The sequence below is a fragment of the Artemia franciscana genome, chromosome 10 (genome assembly GCF_032884065.1).
Source record: "Artemia franciscana chromosome 10, ASM3288406v1, whole genome shotgun sequence".
Classification (NCBI taxonomy): domain Eukaryota; kingdom Metazoa; phylum Arthropoda; class Branchiopoda; order Anostraca; family Artemiidae; genus Artemia; species Artemia franciscana.
In genome coordinates, this window is record NC_088872.1 from 19234489 (window position 1) to 19251709 (window position 17221).

A 17221-nucleotide genomic window follows, 5' to 3' on the forward strand; every position below is an offset into this window, starting at 1 on the left:
CATTTTTCTCAAGAAGTTTTAGAAGATTCTCTAGAAATTTGTCAAGCTGAGTGACATACAGTTAAAATTTGTCAAATGCATCTTATGGAGCGAAATCTTAAGCACACAAAAATCCTAAAGACTTTTATTTACATTTATTGCACATTATAAAAAATACTTATTCATTTTTCTCACTAAAGGACTTGTATTGCCTAAAATAATAGTGGCATTTCAAAAAAGACTAAAAACAGAACAGGTAATAAAAATTCATTTATCAGCAAAAGCCTCTACAAAAATAATAATATTCATTTTCCACCACTGCTCCAAAATAGCCCCGTAAAAATTAACAATTCTCGCTGACTTGGGATTTTAAAAAATTTCAAAATTGGGTAGAGAACTCAAATTTTGTCTCGTAGAGGACTAATCCCAAGCAAGTAAAAATACTACTACTACTAGCACTAACTCACTGCAGCACCAAGCCGCATGGGGCCAACACAGCTACACACACGCCTCCTACTCCAGAATTTATTCAAAGACTCTCTTTTTAAACTCTCCCAAGAAGTCCCAATTTCCCTTCATAAAATATAGCTCCTTCATAAAAAAAAATACTGCCATCAAATGCAAGCATTTTGGTCAATCGAAGAAAAGTCGACTTAGTGAAGTTGTCTTGATGTCAATTGTCAAGTTATTTCGGTCTTTGGTAAATTTCTGAAAGGTTTGCCTGGTGGTTTTCCCAAAGACGGATTTTTTTTTTTTTTTTTTTTTTTTTTTTTTTTTTTTTTTTTTTTTTTTTTTTTTTGCTTTAAAGTACTTAATAAAATGGTTACAGACGAGATTAGAATGACTCTCTCCACAGAATATTGATTCTTCATGCGTTAATAAAATAAAAAGAACATGTTTTTTCAACTGAAAGTAAGAAGCAGCATTAAAACCTAAAACGAACAGAAATTATTACGTATATGAGGGGGGTCTTCCCCTCCTCAACACCTCGCTCTTTACGCCAAAGTTCCAATTCTTTAAGAATGACTCTTGAACCATAAAACCCGTTTAATTAGAATAATAAGCTTTTTTAAACGATCTAAAAAAACTTCAGGGTAAAGATTGAGCTGTTGATGAGGGGGCGAAACCCATCATATAGGCTGCGTAATAATTTTTTTTCATTTTAAGTTTTAATGTTGCTTCTTACTTTGAGTTGAAAAAACTTGTTTTTTATTTAATTTGAGATCGTTTTTAAATAGTGCTGTGAAATCCGGCGACCCCTTCATGGAAAATTTCCTTCCTCCATGGAGAAATCCTCCCATGTAGCTCCCGCCCCGACCTCCCACCAGAAAAAATACCCCTGAAAACTACCCATGGAAAGTAATAGAACTTTTAATTTCCGTTCGAATAAGCCCTCTCGTGATATTCTAGTACCACTGGGTCGATACAATCTACTCTGAAAAAAAATATCTTAAAACGAACGAAAATTATTATTTTGTAGATTATACAAGATATTTTAACAAGACTGGCTCAAGTAAATCGACTCATGATGTTTTCTAATATCTATATATGTATTAAAAGTTAGCATTTTACTGAAAATGCAAAACAGACCCACAAAAACTAGATATTCTCCTGAGGACAGAAAATTCCATAATTAGTCTTCATAAAATATAAGACTATATTTTATAACTCTGAATAGTCTTTCAATGGAAAGGACACCGATAACTTTCAGCAAAACGATTATACAAATCCAAAATTCAAAGAAAGCTCTTTTTAAAGCGCTAATTTTATTTCAGTTCTACAATTTGTGTGCGCCTATGATATGATTGCACAGTCCCTTGACAGCCAACAGCCTGAAGCAGATCCGTTCAAAATTCTTTAACTTGTCCATACTTCATTCTGTAATTTTTGTCAACCTGAACTTGATAAGTTTCTGGATGGATAACAAAGCTTGTGGTGTTTGCTAAGGGCAGATTTTGGAGAATTTGACACCATTAATCATTATAGCAAATTGACTTTTGGAGCTAAGAATAGTACTGACAAAATTGTACGGCAGAAGCCTTTTCTTAATTCTACTTCATATTTCCTTACAAATAGGGGAACTTAGCTCTTCAGAACACCTTTTTGTTGTTCCAACGTTAAGCATTAATGATGTTCGATAATAATTATATTTGGGATGTGAATGATTAGATAAGGATTAGATTTGTATGTTCGGGAATTTACTCGATAATCCTGAAACCAACTTGCTCGATTGTATTTTCCTCACTTGCCTGTGATTTTTCTTGTGACTGAACAGTAAAAAAGCAAAAAAACTTAAAGCCCCCCCCCCCCTTTTGTGCAGGCACCCATATAGTTATAATTTTTTACATTACATTTAAAATAGCTCTACAAGAAGATGGGAGCTGCTATTGTTGTTCTATACCACGAAATGCACAAACCGGAAGTTTGCTATTGTGTGATTGTTTTTACTAATTTAAAACAGGTACTAGATATTTCAATATTCCTCCTAACTGAACATCTGTTGATATTCTAAGACCATTGGTTAGATATAAAATCCACCTCTCAGACTCCCCCCCCCCCAAAAAAAAAGGTAGCATCCGTTCAAATATATTTATCTGTGTTGCCTGAATTCATGAAATCAATGAAATTCATGATGCGTAACTTCATCAAAATCACTTTCCTTTCTTTGGGTGTTCTCCCCTTTTTTAAAATTTAGCAAATATTCTCAGGCTTTTGAATTATGATATAATAATTTGAAGCTAGTTATTTGTACATACTTGTAGTCACCCTAAAAATCGGATTATTTTGAAAAGCCAACTGAAACTTGTTATTGTTTCGGTGACTATTAGCACGATTTGCTACTTCAGTTTGTTACCACAAACTGATTAGTAACACTGGTTTATACTGATTAGTAACACTGTTTACCGCAAACTGATTGGTTAACACTATTTGGTTGTGGTAACACAAGCAATCAGTTTGTTACCACAAAATGATTGTTGGTGTGGGTCTTTTAACGCCACCGCGGTTTTCCGCGCCGTATGTTCCGTCATCCAGGAATTCTTACATCATCAAGGGGATTATTTGGGTCAGAACAGACAGGTTAGGTTAATCTATGTCTATGTCTATCTTTTTGTCTGTGTCTATGTCTATGTCTATTTCTATGTCTATGTCTATGTCTGTTCTTATGTCTATGTATATATCTATGTCTATTCTGACCTACCTGAATAAAAAGGTGGCGGAAAATACATGGTGGCGGACAACCCCGGTGGCGTTAAAACACTGCTACGTGATTTTTAACACTGTTTTTTTCCTGCAGGATAAAGAGTAACACAACTTCTCTTAGCAAGCAATTCATAGTATTTACCTGGTCAAAATCAAATGAAACTTTTTGGGAGCTTCTTGGGAGCATATATTATTTTGGGAGCTTAAAAAATAAATTGATACTTAATACCCAAGAGAATAAGACTTCTAAGCAAGTTCAAGGGAAAAGACGGGCATGAATAATAATTGGAAATTTAAGCCCGTTTTCTTAGAAATGTAATTGTTATTCGAACTTGTCGTACGCTTGTCTCCTTTGGGGATTCCTTTTCTTATCAGCTAGAATTTCCAATTTTGATCCCCTTCTGTTTCGATTAAATTTATTTAGTATAATTGATATCTTATTGAACGTGTCATTAAACAAACACTCAGTAATCCGAAATCAAAACTCTTTTCGTAATAGCAAGGTTTGAGCAATTTCAGTTTATCAACTTCTTCGTGTTAACGAACAGTAAGTAAGGAGCGACGCGGCTCAATAATAACCAAAACTCTAAAAAACGGAATTTAATACCAATAGATAAATCAAAAGAATCGGCTTATTATGCTGATTCAAAATGTATAAGTTTCATTAAGTTTAGTGTTACCCATCAAAGGCTACGAGCCTGAGAAATTTTGCCTTGTTTTCAAGAAAGGGATCAAGCAGATAGGAGTTTCAATCTCCTATCTGCACAAATGTAAAATTTTCTATTTTTGCCAGTTGTTTTCGTTTTCCTTGTTTTCAAAAAAGGGGGCCAGTTGCCGTGTTATCGAGAAAGGGGGAACACCCCTTAAAAGTCAAAGAATCTCAATGAAAATCAAACCATTAGATTCATTGTAGAGGTTTCTACAATGAATCTAGGTGAGGTTTCTACAATGAATCTAGGTTCAGAGAACCTTGTTGTAGAGGTTTCAACCTCCTATCTGGATAAATGTAACATTTTCTATTTTTGCCAGAAGAAAGATCACGGATGCGTATTTATTTATTTTATTTTTTCTCTCCCAGGGGTGATCGTATCGACCCAGTGGTCCTAGAATATTTTGAGAGGGCTCATTCAAACATAAATTAAAAGTTTTAGTGCCCTTTTTAGTAACCAAAAAGATTTGAGGGCAAAAACATTGTATGTGTGCCTTCCTTTCTCTTTTCCGTCTCAATTTTACACGCGGAGATGTTAAGGGCAATTGTCCGAGGTAAATTCTTAACTCACTGGGATTGAATTGTCTAGAGGATAGTTCCATGGGGAGCGGTATTTCTCCATGGACGCGCAGCAAGATTTCCTGGCATAATTAAAAAAAAACGATTAGAAATTAAATAAAGCAAGTTTTTTCAACTGAAAGTAAGGAACAACATTGAAACCGAACAGCAATTACTACATATATGAAGGGGGTTACCCCATCCACAGAACCTTGCTCTTTACGCTAAATTTTGAATTTTGTCCTAATTCTTGAAGAAAGACTCCTGAAACATAAGGGTCATTTATTTGGTGCAATAAGAAGCTTTCTTAAAAGTACTAAAACATTTTAGCGTAAAGAGCGAGGTGTTGAAGACAGGGAAATCCTCTTCATATACGCAGTAATTTCTGTTCGTTTTAAGTTTAAATGTTACTCCTTGCTTTCAGTTGGAAAAGCCTCTTTGTTATTTAATCGTTCTTAAGAGGCATAGACAATGGTGGTAGTCTTGAATTTTGAAAAAGCGATGTTGCGTATACAGCCAATTGATGCAACAGGGTCCATAAAGATATATATAATGTAGCCATAAATGCACACACACACACACATAACCTTTGATGCTTAGGAGCGGCTCAGAGGGCTTCTTCTGGGGGGAACTGTCAAGATACAAAGAATGTGTTTTTAGGACAATTAAATAAAAAACAAGTTTTTTCTAGTGAAATTAAGGACTAGTATGAAACTTGAAACGAACAGAATTGTTTCAGAACATAAGAGGGCTGTCCATCCTCAATACCCCGCTCTTCACACGAAAGTTTTTAAGAGCTTTAAAAAAAGGCATGGGGGGAAGCTAGTTTTTCTCAATTTTTTTATCCCTTAAAACGGACACTACAGCTTTTAATTTCCGTTCCAATGAGTCATATCGTCGTTTTCTAGAGCCGTTAGTTTGATACGAAAAACAGTAACAAAAAGAAAATTAAACAGGCACCCGTGGTCTTACTTCTGACAAAAAATTGAGAATTCCACATTTTTGCACATAAGCGTTTGGACCCTCTACAGTAGGGTTCTCTGATCCAATGATTCAACTAAACCCCTTTACTGTGCAAATATAGACCCCAAACTATATATTTCCGGTCTATTCTGTCACTTTTCTTTATCTTGTCTCACGCTAAGCTGAAAGAAACTAAATAAAGAATCTGGTTCTACATTACATCAATGGATGAACAACCTTAGTGGTCGGTGTTATAACAGACAAGTGCCAATCCCGTTTTTTAGAGTTTCGGTTAATATTAAGCCGCGTCGCTCCTTACTTACAGTTCGTTACCACGAACTGTTTGATATACTTTTAATGTTTCCGCGAGCTTCCAATGATAGGGAAGGTGGATCCTTTGGTCTAACACCAGGGAGATAAAGCTCTTCTGATTTGCCTCCTATATCTACTGCCTACTTGGTCAAGGGTTTACCTATGGGAAACTCGACAATGAATGGATCATAAAACTTTTTGGAGGATAGTCTTCTTTGATGAAGGAATTTATAGAAAATCCTCCCCATATAAAGTAGTTTCCTTCACAAGTTTTCAAGAAGGCCCTGGGTTGTCTCTATAGGACATTTCTGAGGATCTTCTCAACCAAACTCCTTTGCAGAAATATATATATATATATATATATATATATATATATATATATATATATATATATATATATATATATATATATATATATATATATATATATATATATATATATATATATATCATGAAAAGAGAAATCACCAATGATACAGCACAAACACAGAAGGAGACAGAAGGAGAAAAGGAAGACTGTTTTCCTAAATTAGTGATTAACATAGACCAGCACTTGAATGAGGCCTTAACCCTACTCATCCATACAATCACATAGGTCAAACAGCATAGCCACACACAATCAACCATAAAGAATAATCCATGGACAGGCAGTCATGTCGTGATATATACTCTTTAAGCAAGCTATGGAACTGTGAATGGCCAAAATGTGGTTAATGTCGACATTCACCGGTGAATGTCCGAAATTCCTTTTTCTCTGCTTGGATTTAGCTAGCCTTGCGAGTCAGCTTTTTCGGTCTTATGCAAGCTTTGATGGTAACAGTTAAAGTTAGGCTAAATTAGGTTATAAATCTCAGAAATGGGCTGACAACCTAACCTGCCATCATCAAACCTAGTACAAAACTGGAAAAGTTGACTGACAACGCGGACTAACTGACTCCAAGAAGAAAAAAAGGTATTTCGGACGTTCATTGGTGAATGTCGACGTTCACCAATTGCGAACATTCACGGTAACATAATATATATATATATATATATATATATATATATATATATATATATATATATATATATATATATATATATATATATAGTCAAAATTCAAGTTTTGCAAAGCAATGCATCTAGAAAAACAGCTCATTTAGTTGATGCGCAATTATGCATCACCGAACATAATTTTATGAAAAACTAAGCGAATCAACTTGGGCAAATCTAACATTAAGATAAATGTCTATATTAACCATTTATCTTGTATGGACTATATGACTTCGCGAACGAATGTGCCACTGTGCAGAATTACTTTCTCTGGAACTGGGAAGCTTTATATAGTTTTTTTTTTATACTTTTCAAGCAATTGGCTATCATTTTCCGAATTATAGCAAATTTGTCCTCTATGGGATAAAATCACAGTTTGGTGCTACAAAATGGCAGAAGACGCCACTTTCTCAATGCAAAATCTTTTTGGATGCTTAAAAAGGTCACTAGACTTTTGAGTATCGGTCGAATGAGATCTCTCCTAACCTTCTTGGATCATTGGTTTGACACGGTCACTCGTGGAAAAAAACAAAACCAATAACACGAATTCGTGATTTATTTTTCTGAGAAAAAAATACAAAATTCTATTTTTTTTAAAAGGAGTTTGACACCTCTACTCAAGGGTTTCCAGATATTCTTAATCTAATTCACTGGTATTGCTTTCTTTAAGGCGGCTCCACTCCTTTTTTGAAAATCCCGCAAGTTTTCTCAAGCTCGCAGTTTTTGACGGGTAACTATATACTTAACGATTTTTGTGTATTTGGAATCAGTATAAAAAGTCAATTCTTCTGATGCATTAAGTGTTAACACGTTTTTTTTTTAGTTTTGGTTTCTATTAGCCTAAGTCACCCCTTGCTTACAGTTCGTTACCACGAACTGTTTTTTCTTTTTGATCAATTACGTGAATAACACGTCAACAGTTTTAATTTTATGCCCAAGGATAAATGGGTGGTAAAATTGTTCAAAACCTTAATGTGAGAAATAAGAAAACGGCGGTACTTATCTATTATGCCCCGAACACTCAAGTTAACGCTGTGTAAAACACGAGAACAAGCAGGTTTCTTTCAGCTAGTTTCCTTAATCGTAAGAAAAATATATAATTTTGGCATAATATATTTTCCCACTAGGGGTTGGGGTAAAATATTTGGACAGTTTGAATTTAGAAAACGATTCTTGCTTCATAATATGCAGAATAATTGCACCTAACACATTTTGCATGCAGACCTGCTATACTCCCCCCCCCCCGTCCTAATATGCAAATATATATCCCAAATTTGTTTCTAAAGTATTATATTTTCATCATGTTTTGTGATATTTCATTAGGATTGAGCGTCAAAGAAAAAATTCTAATTAAATGAAGCACTTGAGGGTTTGGCTTATAATACACAAGTATCAAAACGGCTACTAGAAACATGGACTGGGTGAACCACAGTCTGCTCAAATGAAAATAAAATTTTGGCTGGACACTTCCCTGAGCTAAAAATAGGGCTTTCTTTCGAGTTTTGATCAGGAAAAATCGGAAATTGTTCATAAGTTAAAACAAAAAAAATGGTAGATCCCTCTCTTCCATTCACTTTCTTATGTGATTTTTCTCACTAAAAATCTAAAAAATTTACCAGTCCAGGCAAAACTGATTTATTTTCTCCAAAAACAAACGAAGCATCAATGTAAAAGGCTAAGTGGTACTTCATCAATGTTTCCTAGTATATAAGTTAGAATTTTTATTTGCATTCCATTGATATTCAAATGTTAGACATTACTTATGCTGATAAGGCGGGAGAATCAATCAATCACCTACGCGAGCGTATCTAGAACTTAAGTGGAGTTTGAGTATAGGAGACTAGAGGGGTTGTTTTTTCTTATTGTTATTTCCCGAATGTTTTTTTGTTTGTGTTTTGCATTACAAGCCAATCTCGGTCGGAGAAAAAAGGTTTAGGGGTTGCACTAAACCGATATTGATTATAGTGAATATTAAATAAAAAAACAAAACAAGTTCTTTCAACTGAATGTAAGGAGCAACATTAAAACTTAAAATGAACAGAAATGATCACATATATGAGGGGGTGTGTGCTCTACCTCAACACCTCACTCTTTACGCTAAAATTTTTCAGTACTATGAAAAAGCTTCTTGTTGTTCTAATTAAACCAACATAGTGTTTCAGGAGTCCTTCTTAAAGAGTTGGGACAGAATCCAATCCAAACTTTAGTGTTAAGAGTGAGGTGCTGAGGAAGAGCAACCCCCTTCATATACGCAATAATTTCCATTCGTTTTAGGGTTAAATTTTGCTCCTTACTTTCAGTTGAAAAAAACTTGTTCTTTAATTTATTCTCTGATTGTCTTTTAAATAATACCAGGGAATCTGGCTACATCTCACGGAAAAATTCCTCCTCCCCACGGATTTATTCTCTAGACAATTCAATCTTGCTTAAGATTTACCCGGACAAATTTACCCTTAACATCTCCACGAGTCAAATTAAGTCGGCAAAGAGAAAACAAGACATAAAACGAATTTTATCTAGGAATCCCGGCAAATTCCCCCAATGTAAAATTTTTCCCGATAAATTCACTCCCTTAAACTTCCCTTCCCATAGAAAATTATCAGCGTGGAAAATGCCACCCGCAGAAAATTCGTCCCATCCACCCGTAAAATATATGCATACTTCCCAATAATAAATATTATACTTAAACAATGTAACTTAAAGATTTTCCCTAAGGGCTGTGGGGGGTTATGATATCTCTAAAGGCATAGTTGTTCGACCTTTCAACTATGCTGAACAAAATGGCTATCTCAAAATTTTGTTGGTGATTTTGAGAAAAAGAAGCGTGGGAGGGGGTCTAGTTTCCAGCCAATTTTTTCAGTCAGTTACAATAGGCGCTAGAACTTTTAATTTTTATCCGAATGAGCCCCCTCCCGATATTATAGGACCACTTGGTCGATACGATCACCCTTGAAAAAAAAACGCATCCGTGATCTTGTTTCAGGCAAAAAATACAAAATTCCACGTTTTTGCAAATAGGAGCTTCAAACCTCAAACGTAGGGTTTGTTGATACGCTGAATCTGATGGTATAATTTCCTTTAAGATTCTAGGACTTTAAGAGGTGTCTTTCTCTTTTTCTGATAATAAGGTAAATTTTCTCAGGCTCGTTATCTTTAATAGGGAAGAATAAACCGAACAAAATTCATATATTTGAAATCAGCATAAAAAAATTGATTCTTTTGTATACATCTCTTGGTATCAAAAATCTTTTTGTAGGGTTTTGGCTACTATTGAGCTGGGTGACTTCTTACTTTACAGTTCGTTACCACGAACTGTTGGATTTCTTGTTTATTTTACTCTGTGGATATTTACTCACTTCTTTTGCGACGACAACAAACCCTCATAGGTTTTTCTTCAATGCGAAAGTTTTGTTTATTTTATTTAATTACTTATCATTTAGTATATGATTTATATCATGATTGTGTCCATAAAGATGTACCAACCTATTTACCTACCTCTAAAATGTCAAGAAGAGTAAATATTGAATGCTCTAGATTAAAGGAAAGATTTGTATGCAAGGGGGCGTCAAGATTAAGTAGTTAATTAAAAACAACTTTATTTAGTATTTATTCACCTACGAGATGAAAAAGAAACCCCCTTCCCTTACATACTAGCAACAAATATATACATGTATAAGGATTGTCCTTACTACTTAGATATCATTTGGGGATTCCTCTATTTCAAAGATATTTGTTGATGTAAATCGTTACTTAGTAACTTCAAAGCTAATAAAATCAATATAGCCTGAATGAGCAGAAAAGTAGATTTTTTTTTCAACCAACTAAATTAAAAGAAGAATTAAAAGCCTGAACAGAGTCCTTTAAGGAAATTCTCAACTTAGGATTCAAAACAATAAAACTGTCCACTCAATTTGTAGTGCCCAAACTTGTTAATCCTTTAGGACCCAAAGAAGTTCATTGTTACAAGGAAAAAAACTTTTGAAAGACATTGGCCATCGATGTATAGACGCCTTATGTGTTAATCGCAACATAACAGCACATATAATCTTCTTTCACATTTTTTTTAACCCCAAGCATTGTCGAAGTGAAGAAAAGGGAAAGGGTCTCAATTAAAATCGATAGTTTGTTATAAGCAAATTATAAACTAAGACAATCAAACAATCCATTACGCTGGCTCCCTAATAGTCACTTGGATGTTTTCTATAATTATCTAACTGATTTAAGTAAAATCTAAATTTATTTGACTGTTCAGCTTAATTAAATAATAAACTTCAATTTAAAGCTTTTAAATTAAAGCCTTAAAGTCTTTTCCAGTATTCCTTCTGTTTCAAAGTTTAATCAATGTTTAACCAATTTTTCTGTAGTGCAAAGAGCCTTCTTTATGGCACTTGGTATTAGCCAAGTGACATATAGCAATCGCAGTCTGTCGGTCTGTCTGTCTGTCTGTTGGTCCCGGTTTTGCTACTTTAGGCACTTCCAGGTAAGCTAGGACAATGAAATTTGACAAGCGTATCAGGGACGGGACCAAATTAAATTAGAAATAGTCGTTTTCTCGATTTGACCATCGGGGGGGGGGGGAGAGTGGGGTGCCGGTTAATTCAGAAAAAATAGAAAAAAATGAAGTATTTTTAACTTACGAACGGTTTCAGATCTTAATGAAATTTAATATTTGGAAGGATATCGTGTCTCAGAGCTTTTATTTTAAATCCTGACCAGATCTGGTGACAATGGGGGGGGGGGAGGGAAAAAATAAAATCTTGGAAAACACTTAGAGTGGAGGGATCGGGATGAAACTTGGTGGGAAAAATAAGCAAAGTCCTAGATACATGATTGACATAACCGGAAAGGATCAGCTCTCTTTGGGGTAGTTGGGGGGGGGGGTAATTCTGAAAAATTAGAAAAAATGAGGTATTTTCAACTTACGAACGGTGATCGGATCTCAATGAAATTTGATATTTCAAAAGATGTCGTGTCTCAACGCTCTTATTTTAAATTCCGACCGGATATGGTGACATTGGGGGGAGTTTGGGGGGGGGGAACCTAAAATCACGGAAAACGCTTAGATTGGAGGGATCGGGATGAAACTTGGTGAGAAAAATAAGCAGAAGTCTTAGATACGTGATTGACATAATTGGAACGGATCCGCTCTATGGGGGGGGGGTTAACTCTGAAAAATTAGAAAAAATGACGCATTTTAACTTACGAAGGAGCGATCGGATTCTCATGAAACTTCATATTTAGAAGGATCTCGTAACTCAGATCTCTTATTTTAAATCTCAACCGGATCCAGTGTAATTGGGGGGGAGGGCAGTTGGGGGGACCGGAAATTTTAGAAAATAGAGGAGAGATCAGGACGAAACTGGATGAAAAGAACAAAAACCTGTCTAAGATACGTGACTGACATAGCCGGACCGGATCTGCTCTCTTTGGTGGAGTTGGGGGGGGGGTAATTCGGAAAAATGAGGTATTTGTAACTTACGAACGGGTGGCCAGATCTTAATGAAATTTGATATTTAGAAGGATCTTGTACTTTAAAGTTCTAATTTTAAATTCCGACCAGATCCTGTGACATTGGGGGGAGTTGGAGGGGGAAACCGGAATTCTTGGAAAACGTGAAAATTGGGAAATTTTATCTTACGGATAGGTGATCGGATCTTAATGAAACTTGATATATATAGAAGGATCTTATGTCTCAGGTGCTCGATTTTCGACTCGAATTGGATCCGGGGACACAGGGGGTTGGAGGAGGGAAACAGAAATCTTGGAAAACGCTTAGAGTGGAGAAATCGGGATAAAACTTGACGGGAAGAATACGCAAAAGTTCTAGATACGTGATAACGTGATAGCGTGACATAATTGGAACTGATCCGTTCTCTTTGGAGGAGCTGGGGGGTGTTAATTTGGAAAAACTAGAAAACTTGAGGTATTTTTAACTTAAGAACGGGTGACCGGATCTTAATGAAATATGATATTTAGAAGGATTTCATGTCTCAGAGCTATTATTTCAAATCCCGATTAGATCTGTTGAAATTGGGGGGGAGTTGGAGGGGGAAATCGGAAATCTTGGAAAACGCTTGGAGTGGAGGAATCGGGATGAAGCTTGGTGAATAGAATAAGCAAATGTCCTTGATACTTGATTGACGTAACCGTACTGGATTCGCTCCCTTTGGGGGAGTTGGGGGGAGGGGTTCAGTGATTTGGCGAGTTTGGTGCTTCTGGACGTGGTAGGCGATGAAAATTGGTAGGCGTGTCAGGGAGCTGCACAAATTGACTTGATAAAGTCGTTTTCCCAGATTCGACCATCTGGGGGGCTAAAGGGAGAGAAAAAATTAGAAAAAATGAGGTATTCATAACTTACGAGTGGATGATCGGATCTTAATGAATTTTGATATTTAGAAGGACATCGTGACTTAGAGCTCTTATTTTAAATCCTGACCGGAATTGAGCCTCTGATCTTCCTGTAAATCAATCTATTGATTCTTGGAATTTTGTTAGAGCTCATATCATATGAGCTCCTGTCTCTTAGCTATTCTTGCCTCGTCACAAAGTGCCATATGAGCTCTTAGCTCTTGTTCAGTATCCTTTCTGTTTCAAGTTTAACCAACGTTTAACCAATTTTTCTGTAGTGCGAAGTGCCTTTTCTTCAGTATTCTTTCTGTTTCAAAGTGTAACACTGTTGTTCTGTCAATCAAGGGGTGGCGACAGAAAATTTTCCAGGGGGGAGACAAACACCAAAATTGCACCGCTTGTTGGGTGAGAGTTTAGGTGGTTTAGGGCACCAAAATACGACTTTAACCCGAAAAGGATGAATTTGCAATCAATTTAAAATTCTGAGTTGCTAGTTGATTTAAAAGTATCAATAACTATGCTTCCCAGTTGCAAAAGAAGTAATGGCAGACGGTGACAAACGTCCAAGTTGATTCGCTTTATTTGTAATGAAATTAGGCTACATTTGGTGATATGTAATTGCGCATCAGCTATAATTAAGGAGGGTGACTCATTGTTTAGATGGGGGTAGGGTAGATTCCTACAAAAATACAAGTGGGCAAATTTTAGTGGACAAAACGGCTTACTCTTCCTAAGGATTCAGATAAATGTTGAAAGAGGTAAGGATGGAGAGGAATTAATTACAATGTTTCTCTATACAGCTAAAATATTAGATTATCATATCTAAAAGCACATAGATGGAAAAGGCAGGGCAGGCCATCATCAGCCCCGCCAGAAAATTTCTTCGGGGTGACAAATACTGCTTGGAACTTAGTTTTAGCAATTTTAAATGACAATACTTCTTTTTCTATTAATATGAAGTACTTCAATGTATTTAAACGAATGTATGCAATGTATTTATCGATAATAAAATCCTATTGTAAAGGTTGTGATGGCTTCAGTCATGTAGAAGACCAAAAGTCTCACAGAACTTACATCCATACAAACAATAATACTCATTTTCATCCAACCGAAATTCTTTAGCAGTAATATTAACAAGGGCTTTTCACCGAAATTATTATTCATCGCCCATTTTTTAAGTATGGATAGATAGATAGATGGATACAGCCATGAGCACAGTACAATAACACAAACGAAAGGCACAAACTATATAAACTTTGATCAGCGATCATCATTAAACACTTAAATGAAACACTTATATTCAAAATTTAGCCAAAATTGAAATTGCAAATGTAAACTAAGGACGATACTAATCAACCTACAATTATTGATTTACACATTTTAAAAGCTTCAGTTATGAAGACTGGTACCTCAAATTATATCTTGGCAATGCCTGGGCATGATTTGGAAAACAATCAGAAATTAAATAAAAAAAAACTTTTCAATTGAAAGCAAGCAACAGATTTGGAGCCTATTTGAACAAAATATTCTTTGTATGAAGGGGGCTGTCGGCTCCTTAGCTCCCAACTGTATACCGTGATGTTTGGCTTTTTCCAAGTTTTTAAGAAAATGTATAATTGGGAAAAAAAGATTTTTGAAAGCACGAAAAAACTTTTGTTTTATAAAAAAAGTGTTTACAAGGGGGCAGTTACCCTTACATACAGATTAATTTATACTTATTTTAAGTTTTAAACTTGCTCCTTACTTTAGTGGAGAAACCTTTTATATTTGTTTAATTGCATATCATGAAACTGTAAAGTTTTATGAATAAAATACTTTTGGTAGTGCAAAAAAAACTATCAATATTTCAATGACCTCTATTTGAATTTTGATGGATAATTAAACAGTTCACGGTAACAAACTGTAGCCTAAGTAAGGAGCGACCCAGCTCAATAATAATCGAAACTCTTAAAAAACGGAATTTGATACCAATAGATATATTAAAAAACCGGCTAATTGTGCTGATTCCAAATATATTAGTTTTACCCTTCAAAAACTACGAGCCTGAGCTAATCTGTCTAATTTTCAAAAAAGGGGGAAAGACCCTCTAGAAGTCATAGAAGTTTAAGGAAAAAACACATCATCAGATTCAGCGTATCAAAGAGCCCTACTGTAGAGATTTCAAGCTCATATTTGCAAAACATGGAATTTTGTAATTTTTTCCAGAACAAAAATCACGAATGCGTGTTTATTTTTCCTCCAGGGCTGATCGTACTGACCCAATGGGCCTATAACGTCGGGAGATGGTTCATTCTAGTTCTATTGCCTTTTTTAAGTGACCAAAGAAATTGGAGGGCAACTAGACTCCCTCCAACGCAAATTTTTTCCAAAAGTCATCCGTTCAAAATTTTGAGATAGCTTTTTTTCAGCATAGTTGAAAGACCCAATAACTATGTCTTTGGACACAAAATGACCCCCTAAAGCCCCTGGAGAAAGGTTTTTAAGTTATAAAATATGCCCATTGTTTTATTTTTATTGGGAAGTATGGGTGGGAGGGGAGGACGATTTTTCTGAGAAGAATTTTCCATGGAGAGGGAAGGTTCCAGGGGGTGAACTTTTCTGGGGAAATTTTACACTGAGTGAATTTTCTAGAATTCCTATAGGAAATTTCTTTATATGTCTTGCGTTCTCTTTACAGATTCATTTTTACATGTGGAGATGTTAGGGGCAATTGCCCGGGGTAAATTTTCACCAGAATTGGATTGTCAAGAGCATATTTCTATGGGGAGGGGAATTTTTCCGTGGAGGTGGAGCCAGGTATCCGTGTGTCATTTTAAAAAAACAATCAGAAATTAAAGAAAAAACACATTTTTTCAACTGAAAGTAAGGAGCAACATTAAAATTTAACGAACAGAAATTATTACGCGTATGTGGGGTATTGCCTTCTTTTCAGTACCCCACTCTTTACACTAAAGTTTAAATTTTGCCCGAAACACAAGGGTCGTTTTATTAGAATAATAAGTAACTTTTCCCAAAAGAACCGAAAAACTGTAGTGTAAAGAGCGAAGTGTTGAGGAGAGGGCAATCCCCCTTATATACGAAATAATTTCTGTTATTTTTAAGCTTATTTCCTTATTTTCAGTTGAAAACATTTGTTCTTTTTTTCATGAAGCTTAGAGAATAACATTTTTCTAAAGGCAATGGAAAAAATATTTCAATTAAAGTAAAAATATATATAAAAAAGTAAGTAATAACAAAAAATACACAAAAAATAGCCTATTTATAAAAACTAAGATATAAAGTCTCAGCATCCGGTGAAATGCCGAAGCGTTGGGCGTATATCAAAGTTCAATAGTAACCGAAACTCTAAAATGCGGAATTTTAATACCAATAGTTACATCGACAGAATCGCATTTTAATGCTGGTATAAAAATATATAAATTTCATCAAGTTTAGTCTTACTCATCAAACAGTTCGTGGTAACTAACTGTAGTAAGGAGCGACCCGGCTCAATAGTAAACAAAACTCTAAAAAACAGAATTTCGATGCTAAAAGATACATCAAAAGAATCGAATTTTCATGTTGATTCTAAATATATAAGTTTCATCAAATTTAATCTTTGTCATCAAAAGTTACGAGACTGAGAAAATTTGCCTTATTTTGGAAAATAGGGGGAACACCTAAAAGTCAAACAATCTTAACGAAAATCAAAAAGCAAAAATTTCAAGCTCCTATCTACAAAAAAGTGGAATTTCGTATTTTTGGCCAGAAGACAGATTACGGGTGCGTGTTTATTTTATTTTTTTTTTTTTTCGCCAGGGTTCATCGTATCGACCAAGTAGTCCTAGAATCTAGCAAGAGGGCTCATTCTAACGGAAATGAAAAGTTCTAGCGCCCTTTTTAAGTGACCAAAGAATTAGAGTTCACCTAGCCCCCCTACCACGCTCATTTTTTCCCCAAGTCCTCGGATCTAAATTCTGAGATGGCCATTTTATTCAGCATAGTCTAAAATCCTAATAGCTATGTCTTTGGGGACGACTTACTCCCATACAGTCCCCGCGGGAGGGGCTGAAAGTTAAAAACTTTGACCAGTGTTTAGATATAGTAATGTTATTGGGAAATGCGCGGACGTTTTCAGGG

General features: G+C 35.3%; 1 protein-coding gene across 5 annotated transcripts in view; it reads right to left on the reverse strand.

Moving 5' to 3' along the window:
• The window catches only part of LOC136031877 (uncharacterized), a 195430-nt gene that overhangs the window by 142323 nt on the left and 35886 nt on the right, over positions 1-17221 (reverse strand). The window lies entirely within an intron of this gene.